The sequence below is a fragment of the Perissodus microlepis genome, chromosome 14 (assembly GCF_051167445.1).
Source record: "Perissodus microlepis isolate ML-2025 ecotype Zambia chromosome 14, ASM5116744v1, whole genome shotgun sequence".
Classification (NCBI taxonomy): domain Eukaryota; kingdom Metazoa; phylum Chordata; class Actinopteri; order Cichliformes; family Cichlidae; genus Perissodus; species Perissodus microlepis.
In genome coordinates, this window is record NC_140474.1 from 17753983 (window position 1) to 17775081 (window position 21099).

The following is a 21099-nucleotide window of genomic DNA, read 5'->3' on the forward strand; positions in this document are numbered from 1 at the left end:
CTAAGCGAGGTTCAACTAAAGAACAGAAATACTTCTCACTCCCTGAATCAACATTTAATCACCAGTTTCAACCAAAACTGGAGACTGCACACTTCATGAAGGCATGATTTACTGTTTGATAGTGTTTTGTGTGCGACAGTGCTAGTTTTGGCTGGCTTTGACCAGTGAACTGGCGACTGGCTACTGTATAATACAAATTATCTGCAAAATACTTAAACATAGAGGCATGAATGATCACTCTTTTGATCAACAAGTAAGGCTTTTCCACTAACTACTCAAAATATTCAACCACAGGTGGTCAGATACTCATACGTATTATGTTGATTCATTCTTACTTCAAGCTATTTACTAAAAAGGGTAGAAGTGCAATCCTCAAATAGTGTTCATAGGTGTGATTACTTTCACGGGTTTACAAATTTTGTGCTGTTTTTAAATGCGCATTCAGTTCATTTTAATATCAAGTACAAAAAAATAAAACATGCCTATTTTAGGCATAAAATATTGGCGTAATTAGCAGTAAATTGTGAATTGCAAAATGTAGCAAATTAGGTTTCCTCTCCCTGTATTTTAACAGTAATACATATGTAACAGGGTCAGTTGTCAGAGTTCCCACCTTGTACACGCAATCCTGTCATTGCACGCTCTTTGTTAATACAGACAGTATTTTGTTTTATGCTTTAAAGCCCAGTTTGCACTGGTGCAACTCCTTAGTAAATCTGGCCCTAAAGCTTGATTTAGACTTCTGCTGGAAATCTACATCCTAACTTAAAACGGAGCCAGAAACCCCTCTTAACTTTACACCGCAACTTTCCACACCATTCCATCATTGTGGGCGGAGTTAACCTAACGTGTAATTACGTTTCTTGGGAGGTGCAGGTCAGGTGATGTGGAAGGTTATGGCGTAGGGTGAAAAGGAGGTTCTCCTCCTTGAATCACAAATTATGACGTAGATTCCCTACAAAAGCATAAATCGAGTACAAGTGTTTTGGGGTGTTTCGCACTAGTTGAATATGCAGTTTTTTCCCTGGATAGAAAGATTTTTGGTGCCCCTTTCAAAAAGCTTTCATCCACCCTCATAACCTCCCTCCTTGAATGTTGTTGTGAAAATAATTTGGCTTTTTATTCAAGGAAACATTCTACACATTATTGTTTATCAAGTAGCCTGATGTCTAATAAGGGGATAGTCTTATTTACATTTACTGTAAATACCAATCATACTCGGTGCTTTATATAGTTCCCCTCCAAATGTCTATTTTGAGCCAAGCAAAGCCTCTGTTTGGCTTGAAAGTCCTGCAGATGTGAGTTAACCTCAGTAGCGTCACCTATTTTTGTAGTCTGCTTTGCTAATACTGTAAACCTCTGATTTCCTGTGTCTCTAAAGGAGACCTAAACACACACCTAATCCGTGTGTAAGAAAGAGAGAGGTTTGTATACAATCTTTATATCTGAGATCATTTGTGCTGCATTGGTGAATTAAATGTGTAATCTTGTTTCTAACGGCAGCAAACCTTTAAGTCGCCTTTCTGCGTTAAAAAACCTGCCAGGGTTTTACACACCCAGGTGTAACCTTTGACCTTGAGTTGATGGAGGTTATGGACTTCAACAAGCTTATGGGAGTCTTGATTACTCCTTCTGGAACCAGTTTACTAATAGTGAGAAACAGATGAGTTGTGAAAGACTGATGGACACACAGTAGAAAGAGGGAGGGGAGAATCCTCACTTTTGACAAAATGTGCAGTATGTTTGACTAGTGGTAGAGATGCGGAGGAAAGTATCTGTGTGTGTGTGTGTTTTGGGGGTTGTCTCCATCTCAGGGCTAATCGGTGGGATCAGCCACCGTGAATGGGGTAGTTGTTATTCTGAATTGGCCAAGATATGTGGTTATATGATAGAGCGTGAGGGATTAAATCCCTCTGCTGTCATTGTTGGGCCTTCTATACAAGTTGGCTTTTCTCCTGTCATACACACCAACACACACACAACGGTATGAGAGTAGGGATGAGCACTGATGATAAATGTATAATCCCCACACACACACACACACATACGCCATTAAACCCAGTGGATTACAGTTTGGGGAATTACAGTAGGGATTTCTGTTGTTTCTCTTTCTGTCTTGCTCTTTCCTCTCCTCCTCTGCTTTCACTGCCCTCGCTTGTCAACAGCCCCACTTGGCCCAGACTGCCAATCCAAAGCTTTGATGAGCCAGTGTCAGCTATTTGTTTGGCCAAGCACAAATGAATCTCTGAATAGCAAGAGTGTGAGAGAGAAAGCTGAAGTAGAGGGAGAATGGCCATCCTGGCGTGTGATAATATTGAGAAATAATCTGCCACCTTCTTACTCCTCTTCTCTTTCTTTCTGTTGTGTATTTCATAGGTCTCTCATTTTCTGGCTCTCTCTTCATTCTTAACTCTCCCTCTCTGCCTTTATCTCTTAAACACAGACTGTGCCAGTGTGGGCTTGCAGCTGATTACCGGTGTAATCACTTACATTTTAGATGATCTGATAGGAGAAAAGGCCTCCAAATCATCTTAACACCCTCTGAATCCCCTGAACTCCATCTCCTGAAGACGGTGGCCAACGACTACTTTATTTTTGTCCTCAATATTTTCTTTTTTAAACAGTAGGCCTGAAAATTCTCTCAGAAAAGCCCAGTTAAAACAATGACTGGATAAGCCCATTCTGCCAATATCCAGTGCTTATTTCTGCGTAATGTAAGCCCTGGATTTGCCAGTGTAAGTAGATTGGGGCACAATGTAAGTACAAGTGGAGTTGATGTAGCTAACTTTGTACTAAGTGGCTGCTTGCTGTGTTTTCGTGTGAGCTCCTCTCTGTCATTGTTGAGTTTTCAGAGATTTTTGCTGTAACTTCCTGCAGCTGCTGGAACCACTGAGGTGGTTTTGGGGTTACCTTTGGAGAGGTAGTACTGACTGAGCCAAAAGTTCTTATCAGTAGATGTTTATGCACATGATTTTGAATCTGAACAAGGTTTAAGGGGTATAATATTTTAACTGCTGACCATGAAAACACCACTCATAAATCGCATTGTCATAGTAAATACAGTATTAGAATAAGTGCAAAGTTTCCCACATGAAATCTAATTATAAAAACATTATTTGTCACACACTAATTGCTATAAACAGATATCCAAAAAGTAAGTATTAAGAACAATTTCAAGGTTTTCTAGTCTCCACATTGATTTCAAGTTCTACTGATCAATCAAGTCTGAGCTGGCTTTCCTCTCTTGGCAGCCTAGCATAAGCTTTCTCTAAATCCATAATGATACAATGCCAATACCATCCCAATACTTTTTCATCAATACTCTTAAAACAAACATCACATCTGTAGTGCTCTTTCTTAGCATGAAGCCCTATTGCTGCTCGCTGATCATCACCTCTCTTCCTAGCCTAGCTTCAACAATTCATTTTCCGTATCTTCATGGTATGGTTCATCTTCTCAACACACTATCTTCACTTGTTAATACATTTCCATCTCTATCCTTTATTTAAACTAACCTGCTGCACATCCTTTCCAGCTTTCCAGCTCTCTGCCTGTCTGTCTTTTTTTCTCACACAGTAACTCACTGAGCCTTTTCCATCTCTCTCTTTGCTATATGTCGCACCTCCTGTCTACTTCTTCATCTCCCTAACTATCCCACTTTTTCTTTGCTAACCTCTTCCTTGGAATACTTTCCTGTACTCCCTCATTCCACCACCATGCCTCCTCATCATCTTTCCTGTGTCCTCCCAATCCCAGATAAATGAGAGGATTGTGTCAGGAAGGGTATCTGGCTTAAAATCTATGCCAAATCAAACATGCAGATCCATCTACTGTGGCGAACCCCTTGGGCAGTAAGGGACAAGCCTTAGGTAACATATAATCCCACAGGTGAGTCACAAATTTTTTTGTTGACACATCATTTTAGGTGCAGAAATTGTATTCAGGGGCTCTGTTTTCATGTCCTATATATTTGGAAGTGTACATGTTGGTTAAATATTTTTCAGGGTGTTTATTTCAAAATTGGTCCGAATGATTTCAGAACTAATCAGATCAATATTTATCCATTTATGTTGGTTCTTTGACAGTAGAGCTCCTACCATTGTCGTCATCATGTCCACACAGTTTGCTATTAGACAAGTGTTTAAAAGTGATGGAGTAAATAACCGACAGCAAATACATACAACAAAATATGAAATATTATTTTTATTAAAAAAAACAAACAAACAACTATTTTAGAGGAACTGTAAAATTTTCTAAAACTGCACTAAGTATGTTAAGAAAAGAAAAGAAAATGCTCTGCTACTGGAAATAGCTACAAATAATCAACTGAAAATGAGCAGCTGTACACGCACCTTTACCTGACACATTTGAACTTACCGAACAAAAGCAGGTGCAACTGATTTATGTAACGCAAAAAATGTCAGTTACTTGCATGTTTTTGCAGTGCTACTCTTTTTCACTCGTCTACATGATTATCCTTGTAGCTGCTTTAATCCTTTGCTCATACCGAGGCTGCTGGATAGCATTAACTTTAGCCACTTTGCCTTTGTTAGCTTCTTTAAAATGTCATTGTTCTCCTGGGTGAAGGTGAATTAAATGCCTGATTAAGTTTGTTGTCACAAATATTATGTCTTAGCTTCCATGCTAAACACACTTTAGCATGAAACTGTGAGTGTGTGTGCTGCAGTGCCCGTGTTGCACATGCATAAAACGGACTGGCTCATAATTGAACAGAAATCAATCTAGGCCAGAAATCAGCTAGATGGTAGAAAATGGTTCCAGTCCCTGGCTGGTCAATCAGTGTGTCTCTAACTTTCTGACCATAAGCCAATGGAAAGTGTGAGCCCTTACCTCCATTTAAACAGTTGGCCTCCCTTAAGTACTAGTTTGCTTCAAGCCAAGGCCAGCTCTAATACCTTCATCTTATTAACCCTTGACTTCTCCTGTTGTTAAGGGACCAAGTGTCCAACTGTTGTTGTACTGTATTACTCACACATGTTGGTGTGCACTTTCTATACAAAAGTCAAAATAGGGAAGACGCAAAAGTTAAAGATTCCCAGTCATATCCCTCTTTCTGTAAAGTATTTAAGCTTAAACGTAGATTATTTTTTAGCTCCTCTAGGTGCTGGGTTGTGTGCATGAATCACACATATTGTCACAATGTATCTATTATTAGAGTGGTAGGCAAAATCAGGAAATCTTTTCTTAATCAAGTAAATATCTGAAAAACTGCAGGCCCCGTAAACATAATCATTGGTCTGAAAAGTACCAGAATTATTTCTTTGTATGTGTGTTGCAGCTTTGGGAGCCACTAATTACACTTAGAGAGGTCTCTTAGCAGCAGGCCAGGCGCCCTTAAGGGGCCAGTGGTGAAGCTGTTGGGACGGGAGAAACAGATTACTTTGGTCTAGGGGCACTAATAAATGGATAGATGAACCAGCAGGGGCCCCTTTCTTTTATTCATTCTCCCAGTGGACGACCCCACAGAAGGCCTGTGCACACCAGCCCAGGCCTGCATTTTAAAACAGTTATTTTTCTTTGCATCATTGTGTTGAAGTAACTGTGTTGACAGAGCATGTAAAGTTTGAGGTTTTGCAGAGTTTGGATGATTTAGCGTGGACTGATTGAAGGCGCATGTTGATAAGAGCAAGCAAACTTTGGTTTGCATGCAAGTGTGAACGACTACAGCATCGGAAAACATGTGTCCATCATTTGAGCCTGTAACATACTACAGTATCACTATCATGGTGTGTGTTTTGGTGTGAGTGTGTGTGTCTGGGGGTGATAATCCTGGTTCCCATCTGTAGAGCCCAAGTGAAACCCCACTAAGCCACTTCATTCACTTTGATCCAGTTTTGGGGAGCAGTTTAATTTCCCATAATACCGTTGATCAATGATTTCCTTTCAGCATTGATGTAATTAGTGGTTTTAAGCCAGTTTTATTCTTCTATCTGTGTTTTTTCCCCCTTTTTTGAGGGTGGGGGGGATTATATTTGAAGGAACATCAATATCAACTCACACAAAGGGTTACATCAACAAAAACAGGGAAGCGTTCGTACTAGCGGTAGTAGTTACATGGAGTGAAAAACACAAATCGTACCCTTTTTCGCTTACACTGCCTTCTCTCCAAACTTGCAACAGTTGCTGCTGTTTGGATAACTATGAATATTAAGTCAAAGCAATTAAAATTTTCCCATAACAATTCAATTTCTTACACACAATCCATCACATTAATATATGTAAGTTTGGTGTTATCTTATTAGGAAAGGGTTGTTTTATTAATTAACATGATTAAGTGGTTTAAGCTTAAACAGGATTGCCCGAATGCAAATGGTCAAATGATTAATACAAACTATCTTTGGTGTTGTTACCGATTTTCAACGACAAAATGAGTTAAACCCAATTTCCTAACCACAACAAAGAGCTCTCATCCAGTGAGCACAAATGCAGCCAAGCTGTGTTGTGTGAAGCAGAACTATTTGGGATTTTGGTTCATTAAATGCACACTAGTGATACTGATATGTGTCGCTGTCAGATTGAGGTGATTAACTTGGTTCTTGCACTGTGATGCAACAGGAGGAAAACATGGCTCAGATGTCTGATTATGAATGCTAATGGAACGTCTAAATTTTGCTGATTCTTCTCAGCATTTTGCACATGTTTAGCATTCTTAGATGATTGTATTTCCTCTGTGTTGCTATTTGGGGGGGAAAAAAGAAACAAGGTGGATATTTGCTGTGCTCGCTGTCAGGAGCCAGCACGCACACATTAACAGTTTCCTGGTTTCTACTTTAAAGCTATTATTCGTGTTTGTTCTTAAAAGCCTTGTCAGGAGTAAATTATAGGGCCTTCTCCAACTTGAGACAACGCGCCCGTAGCATCACACCTGTCATTTGGTGGGCAGGGCCAGCCTTCTTCTGTAACAAAGGCAGAGAGCACTGGCTAAATGCAGGCCTCTGTATCTACTGTATTTAGACACATGGACGTTCAGGTGATCATGTAATTCAGTTTGAGGCCTTCAGCTTGACAAATAACAGCGTAACATTGAGCTGATGTTTCTCTGTGTTTGTGGTGAATAAATCTTTTTGAAATTGTTAAACTTATCCTGTCATTATTGTCAGTTTACAGAGTGTAATCATCTTCAGCTTCTTGGAAAAAGATACATTTATTGTTCTGAAATTTTAATTAGTGTGTCCTGGAAAGTCCATTTATATTTTTACATTCAACACAAGAAAATGCCAAACTTAACTAAACCAAAAATGTTCATTACCAAAAAAAAAAAAGTCTGAGGCTTCAGTAAGCAGTACAATCTTGATTTTCTAAAAGCCTATTGTGACATTTTGTACAAACAGTAAATTTAGTATCACAATAAAAGAATTGCTGGCAGATGTTCCACCAGATGTTTTTAGAATCTGATGACCTTTGTCACAAAGTTCTTGAAAGATGTTAATATCATCAAATAATAAACAAAACATCACTGTTTTAAGATTTTTAAGGGTTTGAATGGTTTACAAATGATTGCATTCTGTTTTTATTTGCAGAGTCCCAGTGTTTTTGGAAACGTAGTTGTACTTCATACTTTCTATGGATGCCTCTTTAAATCACACTGTGGATCAGATTGGACCTTCTGGCTACAACTAACCCATAGACTTATCTTTGAGTTAAACCTGTCTTGTAAGGCTAACACACTTGTGTAGATGCCAGCAGCCTACAATTACTCACAAACCCTCTGCCAAACTCTGGCCAGGTTGTCATTACTTAGTTCGCCACCCTTTTGAAGTGTGTCAGTGCTTAGATGCTGGTGCCCTTTGACCTTGTAAGGGCTCGTCAGCTGTGTGTCTGTGTGCAGACTTCCCTGTTTCCATTCTGCTGGCTGATCTTTAAAGTTGCTCACTGGTCTGGTTACAGCCAGGGGGTGAGGCATGGCATTGAGTAGTTTCAAATGGAACCAAACTAAGCCTATATGCAAACAAAACCCAGGGAATTAGGGGAACTAAGCTGGCCTGTTCACAGTAACTCCTCGGCCAACGCTGAACCACAGAAGAGAGGAGAGGGAAGACAGGGGCAGAGCGCGGCTCGCTAAGTTCTCATGAATGGTCTGTTCTTTTAATTGTGTTGAACAAAACAAGAGGGGCTAAGTAATGGGGTTTTAAAGTGAAGCACATTTGGATAGATTGTGTAACGCCCTGTGTGGGTGTGAGGCAGGGAGGGGAGAGAGGGAGAGAGACACCGAGGGCGAGTGGGCGGTATTGTGTGGCAAGAACAAAAGGCAGAAGTTGGCAAACGGAGGCACCCATCGAAAAGCCTGGAACCAAACTGGCCAGCTAATTACTGACATGCATTGTTGACGAGGAGGAAACACAACAAAACGGGGATAAAGATTAATTTTATACCTCATCCTTCTCACTGTCAGACACACAGAGACAAATCCTGTAAATTGAAAAAGAAAAAAAAACCCGAGGCAGGCAGATAGAGGCAGGAGGGATCAGAGGGATAAAGGTATGGGAGCGTAACAGTACAAAGCAGTACGAGTAAGACTTCCTTTATTCTCCTCTCAAGCACAAGCTATAGGCTTGTCTTTACATTTCTCAGCTGTTTCTCCTCAGATTCTCCCGAAGAAAAGTAAAGAATTTGGAGAACGAACTGTTCGTGAAACTAAAAGACAAAATAAACAGGCCATGAGAGCGTTTAAAGTTCCTGACAGTAGTTATATTTTTAGATCTGTTAAAAAAGAAATAAGAGACTGAAAGGTTGAAAAGGTGGTCAGATTGTATAGAGGCCAGGGTGATGGTACACAGAGGGTTTTAATGCAGCAGTATCTTGAGGAGCAAAAAGAAAAGAAAGGGGAAGAGAAAGAAAAAGGTAGGAATGGCTGTTAGGATTATTAATATTGGTGTTTTTTTGAGGTGAGTGCTAACATTTCCTGACATGTTTGTTCTGCGTCTGGATCTTTCAGACTTTGGTCTGCCATTTCTCCCGTTCTTTGCTCCCTTTTTTTGGCTTTATTTCTGTGTTCCATTTTGACAAGTGTTTTGAAAAAATCGCTTGTCATCCCCGACGCTATGCCAGGCTGGTTTTCTTTTTCCCCCTCTCTTTTTTTTTTTTATTACCGTGGAGGTTTCACGAACGTACGCCGGCGATTTGGAGATGAAAGGGATGGAATCATCCCGATTCCTGCCCTGCCACTGAGCTGCTCAAACTCCCTGACAAAGCTGTCAGACTCCATTTTGGATCCAACTGCCAGAGTAAACTTGCTCTGCCATTCACAATCAACAAGAGGCAGTGCAAGGTCTCGCTCCAGCCCGTGTCAGAACCCTCCAACTGCTCCCCTTTTCAGATGTGTTAAAGTGCATTTTCTCTCTTTACATTATGTTTCGCTGCTTATATTCTTGATCTTTTCTTCTGTTTTCTGCCTTTGTGGTCCAGTTTGTACATTTACTTTGGTGATAAGACTGCCTGGTGTATTTAGAGATGTTTATAGGCAACGCATATTCTTATGGTTAGAAAATTCAGGTAGTTAGTCTGCTTTTATTGCATTTTCCTGGTTTGCACATTGCGTGTTTATAACATTTGTGGTAATAGTGAAGATTGTTCTGATAGGCTGCTGCCGTACGGGAAGATGATTAAGTTATGGCAAGGTAATTCCACTCAACAGGGAATTCCTTAGTCTCCTAGTTTTTTGGCATCATATCAAGGAATCATGTACAAATTGCGTAGTTATGAGGTAGTGTAGAGGTTTACCTTAGAGCACCCGTGTTTGGATCCAACTTCTTAACCAAAAAGTGATTGAAATGGGTCTTTTTAACACATTGTGGTATGTCACATAGGGAGGGCGAGGGACGGCACGCATGAACATAAGAGAGACAGAAAGAGGGAGGATGCTTGGCTTCTTTCCAGCAGTGGTGCTCCTGGTGTGAGTGAGGAAGGGTCTCCGTGCTCTGGCTGAGCTTTCATGTAGAGATGCCTATGAGAGAATGAAAGCAAGAGATGCGCAGAGGTGAGAGTGTGCAACGAGGTGTTTACGAGGGAACATTTTAGCTTTGACCCAGCTTTATCGCCGGTCTTTGAAATGGAGCTGCAGCTGTTATTATTCGATTAATCAATTAGTTGAACACAAATTGCCAAATCTTTTGATATTTGTTGTTTTTGATCAAACCTATTCAGGTCAGTGTCTCTGGGTTAGTACATTCTATTTTATCCTGCATATTACATAGACAAAATGAAAATATTCGATAAATAACTGGCTAATAGCTTATAGAAAGTCGTATTGTGTTTCTCATAGAACTGCAGTTAGATCTATTAAATTGTACCTGAGATAATGAAGGCTCTAGTCTACAAAGTTGAGGGCTTCTCTCCTAGGAGCGTCAGGTTTGAGTGTGTTTTCATGACAGTTCATGTTTGTGCACCAAGACCACGGTTGCTTTCATCCCTTTGAAATAAAATAATAATTTTAATAACTTGATTGTTTCCTCTGTTAACCACTGAAACTGACAGCACACCGTTACAAAGAGCAAATTCTTCCACCTGCGTCGTTTATTCTGCTCTGCTCAGCCCAGCCTGAACCGTCAGCTTGGCCGGTCGCAGCGTGGCCCAGCTCGGCTTGGAATGAAGCGGCACGTCCATAATCTCTGTGCCGGCATGTTAATTTTCGAGTCAAAGGGGCAGCTCCCTTTTCATCACGGCAGAAGCTGTGGAATATTCAGTGCGCTGCAGATGTTCATGAATAATGTCTGTGGCCAAACCCCTGGCTGAGGCTGGGGGAGGAGGGATAGTGGGATGAGGGAGAGGGGAAGGGGGTAAGTCGGGGGTTGGAGGGAGGGAGGGAGGGAGGGAGGCCAGATGAATTACACGTAGGGGGGATCTGACAGGCGGCGTGAAGCTTTGTGATCATTCCAAAGTTCTAATAATCTCTCTCACCTTCTCCATCTCCCCAGTAATGAAAGAGAATAGGTGATTGCACCCCGGGCTATGTTCCCCGCGTAATGACTCCTCCAAAGGCACAGAGCCGCCAAGGAAAAATGAACTTTGAATGAGTGGCGAATTGGCTCTGACAGAGTGATAGACCGTGACACAGATTCTGTAGCAAAACAGACGTAGTGCTAATTGATTATCAATATTTTAAGCAAAGTGATGAAAATAAGCATTAAGAGATGAGAAAGAGGAAAGAGAGTGCAGAACAGTGCCTTAAAAGGGGGGGTGGGGGCTGTCATTTGTCCAGTCTACCTCCTTCTTTCTCTCCCTCTCTCTTGCGTCTGCTGCTCCCGCGGCCAGGCTGTCTCCCTCATTACCCCCCTCTACGTTTTTTTAATGCATTCCTCCTTTTGGTTTTCCTTAATCATGACTTATGAGCTGATATTTCACTGTTAATTGTCAAATATGTTCCTGGACTCAGTGCAATGCTGCACTTTATTTCTTCGCTCTCACCTTCAGTTTTGTCTCTGATGATTTGCTGCTATCAGTCATCTTGTGTCTCAAAGTGCATAATTTAGGATTGTAATCACTTATTAATTTTTTTTTCCTGTAAGAAAGAAAAGAAATCGCTGTAGCCAGCTACACTGAGGGCACTGTCTGTCAGACTGTGGCTCGACAGAATTTGTGACATGAAATTAAATAATCTTTCTGAGGAGAACCACGTGCACACGAACACACACACACACACACACACACACACTCGTCATTCATGAAGTCCAGACCAAAGAGTGGACTGGGAGTACCCGAGACCACCAAGTTTGTATGTCTTTTCTGTAGTGTGTGTTTGTTCCTGTAATGTGGTCAGTTGTGCTGGGTCCTATTGATGCTGGCAGGGTCCCGCCTCTCCTGCCTTTTTTCTAAGTGGCCGCCCTTTTGAACCTCCTTGTGTCAGCGCTGCGATTAGCGGCTCGAGTTTACCTTTCATGTGCGGGGGTCCTCATAGATTTAGTCCCATCTACCCCCTTTGTAACCGCCTGCACACACATGAGACACACACTCAGTGGTGTGCCATTACAATGGCATCCAACAGGCTTTCAGCATGGGAACCAGAGCCTATTCTCCGCCATTCAACAGCATGCTGAAGTGCATTCACACAGGAATAAATGAGCAGATATAAACACACAGACGCACACATACACACACTAGGCAAGAATATTTTGGCCCTGACATTGTAGAGCACACAAATTCATAATCACACTCAATGCTTTTGCAATTGAATTGTTTCTGTTTCTTGTGCAGCTGTTCTGGACTTATGGCATCCTTGTTTAATTTGGGAAAAATGAAATTTTGCAATCAACAGACTCAACAATAATTGCACTACTGTTGTAATAATTTCTATTCTGGTCTTTAGAGGCAAACTACAAGACAGGATTAAATGTGTATAATTTACATGCATTCTTGCTGACAAGGGCTCCAAATTTATTTGTAGAGACAGACACTTACTCAGATTTGAACACATGCATTTGAATTGTGCTTATATATATTTTTGGATTAAGCGGGCTCTGAGATCATTAGTTTATGTAGTGACTTCCCATCTGTAGAGTCTGTTATGAAGTGTCCAGAGATACTGCCGCTACTGGCACACAGCAACTCAAGAAAACCACATGTCAGAGGGACGGTTGCCAATTGGGTACAAGAAAAAGTGTGACTGTGAGCCACTCGTATGTGCAAAAAGGTAAAGCATAAACCTGTGCAGACACACACGGTGGGACTGCTGGACCACCTCAGTGGAGAGATAAAAATCATTAGCTGTGCTCCTTTAATTTTTGAATGTGCGTTCTAAGACCGGGATCACCTGAGTGTGAAGCAACAGAGTGGAGTAACAGCTGGCAGAGGGATCCCACATTTGGTTGTAGTGTTTATTGTAACAAAGAGCATATGAAACATGCATAAATGACATTAGGTTCTACTTTTTTATAACTTTTAGGTTAGGTCTTGGGTCTTTTAGGTTTCCTTTTTGATCAAAAATGTAAGAATACCAATTATTTCCTGCTTTTTCTTCACAAAATAACTGAACTTTTTTTAAATTGAGAACATGAGAAATAATCAATGACATCCAGGATCATCGGTTTATTGCAAACTTAGCAGCAACCGGCTCTGCTTTGTGTGTTTTCCACTAAAAATTGGTTGTTTCCAACAAGTGAGAAAAACAAGTGAAAGGTACTTGCTGACACAACTAAGTTGCTGCCAGTGTGAGCTCAGGGGTACACAGTATTTAGTGATGGAAACTTATGTCACCACCTTTCCATTTCCTAAAAAGGCATTACTATGGCCAGTTTAAAAAAAATAAATAAATATTGATGTTGATATAACATCTCAAGATGATATGAATCAAGTGCACAAATACGTTGAAAGGTTAAAAAATAGAAAAGGGGCAGGAGAGCGGAAAAGGTTAGGGAGAGATCGCAGAGGAGAAGAGAGCACATGACGAAGAAGAAAGGAAAAACTAGATATCTGTAAAGGGGGGAAGATGGCATTTGTAGAAGTGGCAGGGTTGAAGTTGAGGGTGAGATGTCATTCAGAGGCCCCGGGATGCTTAATATTTCACCGTGTGATCCCTGCATTATGGATTGGTCTGATTGCCCTCTCAAGACCTCTGTTATGCACTTACCCACACATCTTAGTGCAAAGTTCTTAATTACAAAACTTTAGTATTTGTCTCAAAGACATTCCCGCCCTCTTATGAAACCACAAAATCTGTCATTTTAAATATTAGAGGCATATAAATGGGATATTTTAGTATGCACTGGAAGCACTTAAAGTATTTGCAATGTATATATAAGATTTCCATACCGAGGTTTCATGGTTGAACTTTGTTTGACCTTGTAACTATCATATAGAGGCTTTGTTGTTAGCCTCCCCCCCCCCCCCCCCCCCAAGGCCTGTATGTGTATATGAGGCACTTCTGTGTGTGTCTCATGTCCAGCCGTGTGTTTTCCTTAAGGTGTGTTTATGTGTACATGTGTGTGAACAGCCTGTGGCAGTGTATGGTCCTTAGAGTAACGTTACTTTCTGATCTCTCTGACCGCTGCAGGTCTCTGTTCATCCCAAGGTTTTCAGCAATTCTCCTCTCTGGTCCAGGGTCCAGGGCCTGTTATCTCGCGAATCCTGATATACATTTTCACCCTTGAGTCTAAAGGGCAAGGTGGGGTGACTGGTCCAAGCCACCCACATGCATCAGGAAGACCCCACTGCTTACCTTGTTATTTCCTCGCCTGGCCTTAATGAAGCCGGTGCTCATCGGCAGACTTCCTGTGAAAGATTTTGCCCAAAGGAAATAAGACCTGGACCCCACTAGGGCAAACATGGTGTTTGTATTGATCAACCTTATTATTAAGCCTCACTTATAAATTATTTTAAATGTGCAATTATTTTGGTAAATCTACTAGTTCTTACATAGTGCTTTCCCATTCTGCTTGAGCACTCAAAGGGCTTTAAACAACACATCTCATTCACCTGTTCTCACACATTCATTCAAGTCCTTTTTCATGAATGCAGTGACACTGTCATTTAAATAGTAAAGCGCTATACAAATACAGACCATTTACCATTTACCATTTAAAACTGTTATTTAATTAAAAAGGCAACATATGAGATGTTGAAACTTAGTTTTTTTTTTTTCAATACCTCTCAAAAAAGTTCAGCCTCATGGGGCAAAAGACCAGTTTTGCACCAGTAAAATATTGACCACAGGTAAGTGACATAACTGGGTATAAAACGGCCATCAGCGAAGTAAAATTGGAGAGGGATTCAATATTCTGTGAAAGACCGTGTCAGCAAACAGTTGAACTATTTAAGAATAAAGTTTCTTAATATAAAAATTGTAAGAATTTGAAGGTTGCATCATCTATACTACATAATATCAAAGAACGATTCAGAGAGTCTGGAGATACTGTTGTGTGTTAGGCTAACGGTTGTGATCTTCAGGCTGTCAGGCAGCACTGCATTAAAAACAGACCGGATTCTGTAGTGGAAATTACTGCATGTACTCAGAAAAACTTCTGAAAAACACCATAATTCAACACAGCTTCCCACTGCATTCTCAAATGCAAATTAAACTCTACTATGCACAGAAACAAATAGCTGGATGCACATTGCATCTTGGAGGCTAAAGCAGAAAGCAAAAATCACACAGTTAAAACCAAAGCATCAATGATAATAAGGGGGTGCAGTAGTCCACACTTTATGTGTAGCTTGCACATTTGTGAAGGCATCATTAATGCTGAACAATATATTCAAGATCTGAAGCTACACATGGCGCTATAACAGCAACTGTCATCTGTTATTTGCTGCTCAGGAAGACGATGCTCTGACACCGAGCTGTGATAAAGTCCACATAACATAGATAAATAGCAGTTTTATTACATTTATTTTTAATCCCGTGGTTTCTGGATCTGTTGGAGTTAAAGCCCCACTGATGTATACTGATCTGTCAGCAAAGGCAAATAATTTTCATTTATTAGTCAATAAATGAAAAATGAAAAAGTGCAGAAGAGAGAGACAAACACCATTCAACCACATTATGAGTGTTGACATTGCAGAACTTTTGGGGTGACTTGAGGTATTGTTTTTAACACACATACACGTACTCTCATCTTGTTTTGACTAGAAAATGGTTCAAAACCAGTAAGTACCAACATCATTATGTCATTTCTGGCATTTTTACATTAGAAATTACTCCATGTAATTCATTTGTGATGAAAATCGTTGTTTTTAATCATTTCAGCTTTGAAATAAATCTTTCTATGTGATGTGGACAAAGGGTTGCAGTGTGAAAGATCAAAGTTTTGGCCTGGGTACTCTCTATCTTGGGAAATAGGCTGTGAAAAGGAAGTGGTTGGACTTTTTGTTTTGAGATTTACTGCATATATCAGTTCCCTTGAGCTTTTGTTCTCAGTATGCAAAGATATAAACTCGATCCAGAGTTTTTCCTTTAGCTAAAACTCCTCTTAATTCCTTTCCTCTGAGTTTGACAGATGCAATCTCAGCGTGATCACTGAAATGAAAATACAAACATGGAGCCCAGGTGTCTGGAGTTAAGAGGCTGTTTTTAAAAAATGAAAGAACAAATGTTGAGAAGAGGAGGAGGAGGAGAGTTTTGGGTGTTGAGTCTGACACTGAAAAGTAGGGAAAGTCAAAATTCGTCACATACTGAGATGAAGGATCCAAATAGTCCTTATGACTTCATAGTGTAGAGATCAGCATGTCAATCTGTCACAACAACATGGCAGCATTACAGAACCGGCATCTTACATCTGGCTCCGTCATTTAGACAATAACTCTTCACCGAAGCATCCATTACACCACAGGAACAGAAGACCTAATTGATGCATCCCCCCCAGCATCACGATATAGCAGCAAAATAAAAAAAAGCTTTTCAGACGACTGCAGATGAATAATTCATTGATTTTTTTGTAAGATATCGTTGTCTAATTGTTTAGTTTGTAAATATTTCATGTGCGTCATTAATTCAGATTGACGAGAGAAGCTAAGAGAAGCTTGTGATAAGGATCATCGAAGTTCAGTGCCTACAAGATTTGTTCTCGAATGGCTTTTAGAGACATCTGATTGAGTCGCACTCATTCATAAACAGGAATTTTGTGAATTGATTTCGATTTTGTTCACGTTATTGTGACCTGAAGGCCTTTTTCAAGGCCCAAATACCAAAAATTATCTGTTGCCGTAATAAAGCCTCCCTCTTGTATAATTTCACGCGTTCTGGTGTTAAATATTTAAATGACTTTATGTATTATCGTTTCATCTCTGCCCATCCAATCATATCAAATTACAGTTTACAGCTATGAGGTCTAAGTGAGCTGGTTTTGATAGACCCACAGGCACTTGCATGTCAACTCAGACATGCACATAAAATCCAGGCCTGGATAAAGCATTCTGCCTGTGTTGACTGCGGACTGTGCCACCTAGTGGTCGCTCGGGATATTGCGTCTTCCCATGATCACTCTCACTTCCAAACCTGCAGTGCATAATCACATTACTCCCTCAGATAGATGTCTCGTAGATAGCCAAAGTCTGTTTTTTTTCTTCGTCCTCATGTGTCATGTGTTACAGGCTTTTTCTTAGTATTTCCTGAATTCATATTTTTTTAACAGTTAGAGAAAAGTTCAAAAGTTCTCTCTCTTGCCTTTTGTGAAATGTCAGCCCAGTGAGGCTTTGGTATTAAACTGAAATATCGTCTTTTTTTTTGTGGTGTTGGAATTACTCCTCCAAAGCCTCCAAAATATTTCTTCATCATCAAATGGTGATCTGACTTTGTAACAAGCTACATTAACTACACAGCTATTTGGGTTTTCCAAGCTGTTACAGATTTAATGATAAAATGGTTCTAATGCAGTCATTCCAAAACAGAAGTAGCTCTAACACTAATATGCTTTTTATTTTTAAATGTGACCGTATACTGTTCTCCACTGATTAGCATGTCGGTCTGTCCGTCTGTCTTGTATTCCTGCCTGCCCGGCCTGTTATGCATCTGCCGGTATGCCACATGTCTGCTTGCCATCCCCATTGTTTTCTTAAGTTTCTTATTCTCGCCTTTCTGCCTGTCAGTGCAGTTATCCGTCAGTGTGTCAACGTGTCTGTCTGCCTGTCCTCCAGCCTGTCTGTGTATTATTTATTTATTTATTGTCTTAGCTGTCTCTTCGGTGTGCTGTGTTGGTTGGAGGCCCAGCTGCCGAGCTTCACTGTAAAGTGCTGGGCTGATTGGAAGGGACATTTTTCCAATGGCGCCGCGCTGCCTCTAATATTCTGTTTGTCGTTGGGTGTGAGGCTGATTTATCACGCCCCCTCTCCTGCTGACATTCAGATTCACTTTGATTGGCGGCTGGACAGAATGACACCCACCACTTCCAACACTGAAACACCACTACAGTGTTTGCACACACATTCTCTCTCTCTCTCACTCACACACACACACACACACACACACACACACACACACACACACACACACAGACAGTCAAATGTGATGCTCTGCATACTCGCAGCCAGGTACACAGTGGATATGAATATGCCTATTCCACCAACACATTCCCACTTACACTTGAAGACATGCACTTGCATACATAAACTCACTCATAAACTTGCACAAATACACAGAGTCTGAGCAGAGTTATGAACTCTGTCTTCTGCACGCTAGTTTGTAAGTGTTGTATTGAGTTTATCGAACAATGTGGGCAGACTGCTGCTCTTTTGTTGTTCCTTCACCCCACGAACTCTATAATATGCTAGCCTTTCTCACTTTTAATGCTCACTTACTGCATGCGGCCTAAGGCCCAAGCTAGCATACTCTTGCGTTGAATAACCACCACTTCCACCCCCTCCGCTCCACATCCCTCCTTAATAACTCTATAACTCACCTCAGCCTTAGATTTAATTGCTTATCTGTGTGTAAACGTATTAACCCTCTGCTGTATCTGTTTTGCTGCCGTCCCGGGGGCCCGACAAGCCTCTCTGACTGCCGTGCCTTACATCCAATGAATAGTCCTTCTCTGAGCGGTAATAGGGAATCAGCATCGTAGCAGCAAGCATTGGCGGCGTGTAAGAGATAAATCAGATTGGGGGTCTTGCTTTGCCAGTTTATTGAATCTAAATTGCGTGCGCGCTTGGCCCCCGCCGGCCCTACATGGCCCATCCATCTCCCGGCTGATAATGGAGCAGGCCCGATTCCACCTGGTGGGAGCATTATTACATTTCCCCTCTAACGAGACCCAGCTAATCCTGCCAAGGGAGGAGAACAGAAGAGGGGAGAAAAGAAGAGAATAGTAAAGAGAGGAGTGAAGGAGTGAATGTTGGGGGAGGAAGAGAAGAAAAGACAAAAAGTAGGGAGGAGGAAAGAGGTAGAAGAGGGTTTAAAAAAAAGAAAGAAAAAAAAGATCCATCCTGGCATCCTCCATCTACCTCCCACTCTCCTGCCTTCTCTCTTTCACACTTTCTTCCTTTCTGTTGCCGCGCATAAAACATCTTCCAGCGCCATCACAGCTACATAGCCCCTGGGCCCCTGAGCTGCAATTACACTCATAATCACAATGCGATTTCACTGACACTCTCCGCCCCTTCCCGCTGCCTTCCCGCTGCCTTCCCTCCTCTTTCCCTCCACCCCTGCAGCCAAGACTGAACGAAGTCTAAATGAAGTGAAAGGCCTCTCCTCTCCCAACAGCCGGCCGTTTATTACCTGCTTTAATAAAAGTCCATCACAGAATTATCCGACAATGAACTGGAGCCGCTAAGTTGCCGAGAAAGATACTTCCAATAAGCAACGTCTACGCGCAGATGCGCCTATGTGCGTCGTTGCTGTTAATTCATTTTACATGCATTTTGCACCTGTAATGTTAACAGGCTTTTCATGCTAGTGCAGCAAAGTATGTTGCTTTAATGTATTTTTCTGTAGTTAATCTTTTTTTTTTTAAAGCAGAGCTACTTATTGATGTAATTAAATCATATCCCTGGCTCAGCGCTCAGGCCTACTTTCATTGTTTTGAGGGGGCAGGAGCCCTGTGAGGCAGTGCACTGATGAGAGATGGATAAACAGTTTGATTTTCTGCTATCGCCCCCAGGCGCAGTGTACTGGAGAGATGAGCAAGAGAAGGAAGAGAAAGCATTAAAAACGAGGAGGGGTGGGATAGGGCAAAGCAGAAGGAGAGAAGCGAGCAAGAGGATAAGAGAACCTGTTGGGGGAGGGATGAAGGGATAGAGGTGGAGGATAAACATGCAAAGAAAAAGAGGCGACAAATCACTCCTGCTGTTTTGTGTACACGTTTGTGTGCACAGAGGCGAAGCTTTGCCTCTTATTTTTGCTTGTTTGTCTGTTTCCCGTGCTGTTTTAGTTCCTCCTTTATCGTACATGGCCCCCGTATATCTGCCGATCTCCCTCTCCCTTTTTTCCCTCCTCTTTCTCCCCGTCTCCCTTCCACTCCATCACACCACCAATACCGCTCTGTCTCCTACCTGCCTCTCGGTAGCCCCGAGCAAAGAGTGAACTGAAGAACACAGAGGAGTTCACACACACATACAAAAACACACACACAGGCAAGAAAACTTGTGAAGGATGGTGCAGATCGTCTTTTTTTTCCCCTCTCTGTTTTTTTCATTTGGCACATTCACACAGACACAAACTTACTAAATTATGACTGTGTTTGCTAAGAGAAATAGATTGGCTGCTGTTGATTTGGTTAGGCTTGCTCCCATGCGCATACACATACATGCACCCGCCATAGCTGAGGGAGGTAGTGGAGGGTTCAGTCATCCATGTAGAGTCATTGTTAGTAAAGATGCGGAACCTCCAGACTTAACCAGCCGTAACAGCAGTGTGACGGGTTCTTTGTCTACGCCAATTACTGAACAAAAACAGCAGCACAGTCACAGAGAGACTGGCACAACCCATGGCCTCCTGCATCCAAACACACACAGACACGTACACGGGCCTATGTATTGTATTTTTATGTAACATATTTACTTGCAGTCTAACTAATACACAAAGTCAGGCACAAAATGAGAAGCGTGCGCTGAGCACACATGCATATGCAGACACCTCGAGCGGTACAATAAACCACATTTGGACACCCACAGCTGTGCCCTGACACAAACATGCTGTAAGCGCTCACAAACACTTACACCCACTCTTATATTGTATTAACTTCCCCAAAAACAGTGCAGCGCTCTCATTCTCTTCCTCCCCCTTCAGTTGTTGTCGGCTCACTCTCTTCTTCTGTTTCTCTGCCTCTTTTTTTCCCTTTTTTTTCTCAAAGTTTAAACTCATTAAGTGTAATGATATTGGAGACTCAATTTTACATAGCTCACTCATCAACCAAGTGAGATAGCAATAAAGGCGAATGGCTCCGCTGAGGCCCTAACGCTGCAAAATAAATGATGCGCCGCAACGGAAATGTAATTAATTTAGAGGCAGTATTGATAGTCCTGCCATACACGGCATTATATTCTTTAATGTGGCTTAACATCTTGATTATTCAGGGGGAAAAGGTGGCGGAAAAGGGAGCGGAGACAACACGATTCATGATGAGACATGCGTAAAATGCCCTGACGAGTGTTTACTCCCGCTGCCTCACTTTCTCTTAAGCTTTTCATTATGCCAAGACGATAAACACCTCTCAGGAA

The 21099-nt window shown here is 41.5% G+C and overlaps 1 protein-coding gene across 2 annotated transcripts in view; it reads left to right on the plus strand.

The window, feature by feature from the left end:
* The window catches only part of rsrc1 (arginine/serine-rich coiled-coil 1), a 124118-nt gene that overhangs the window by 75444 nt on the left and 27575 nt on the right, over positions 1 to 21099 (plus strand). The window lies entirely within an intron of this gene.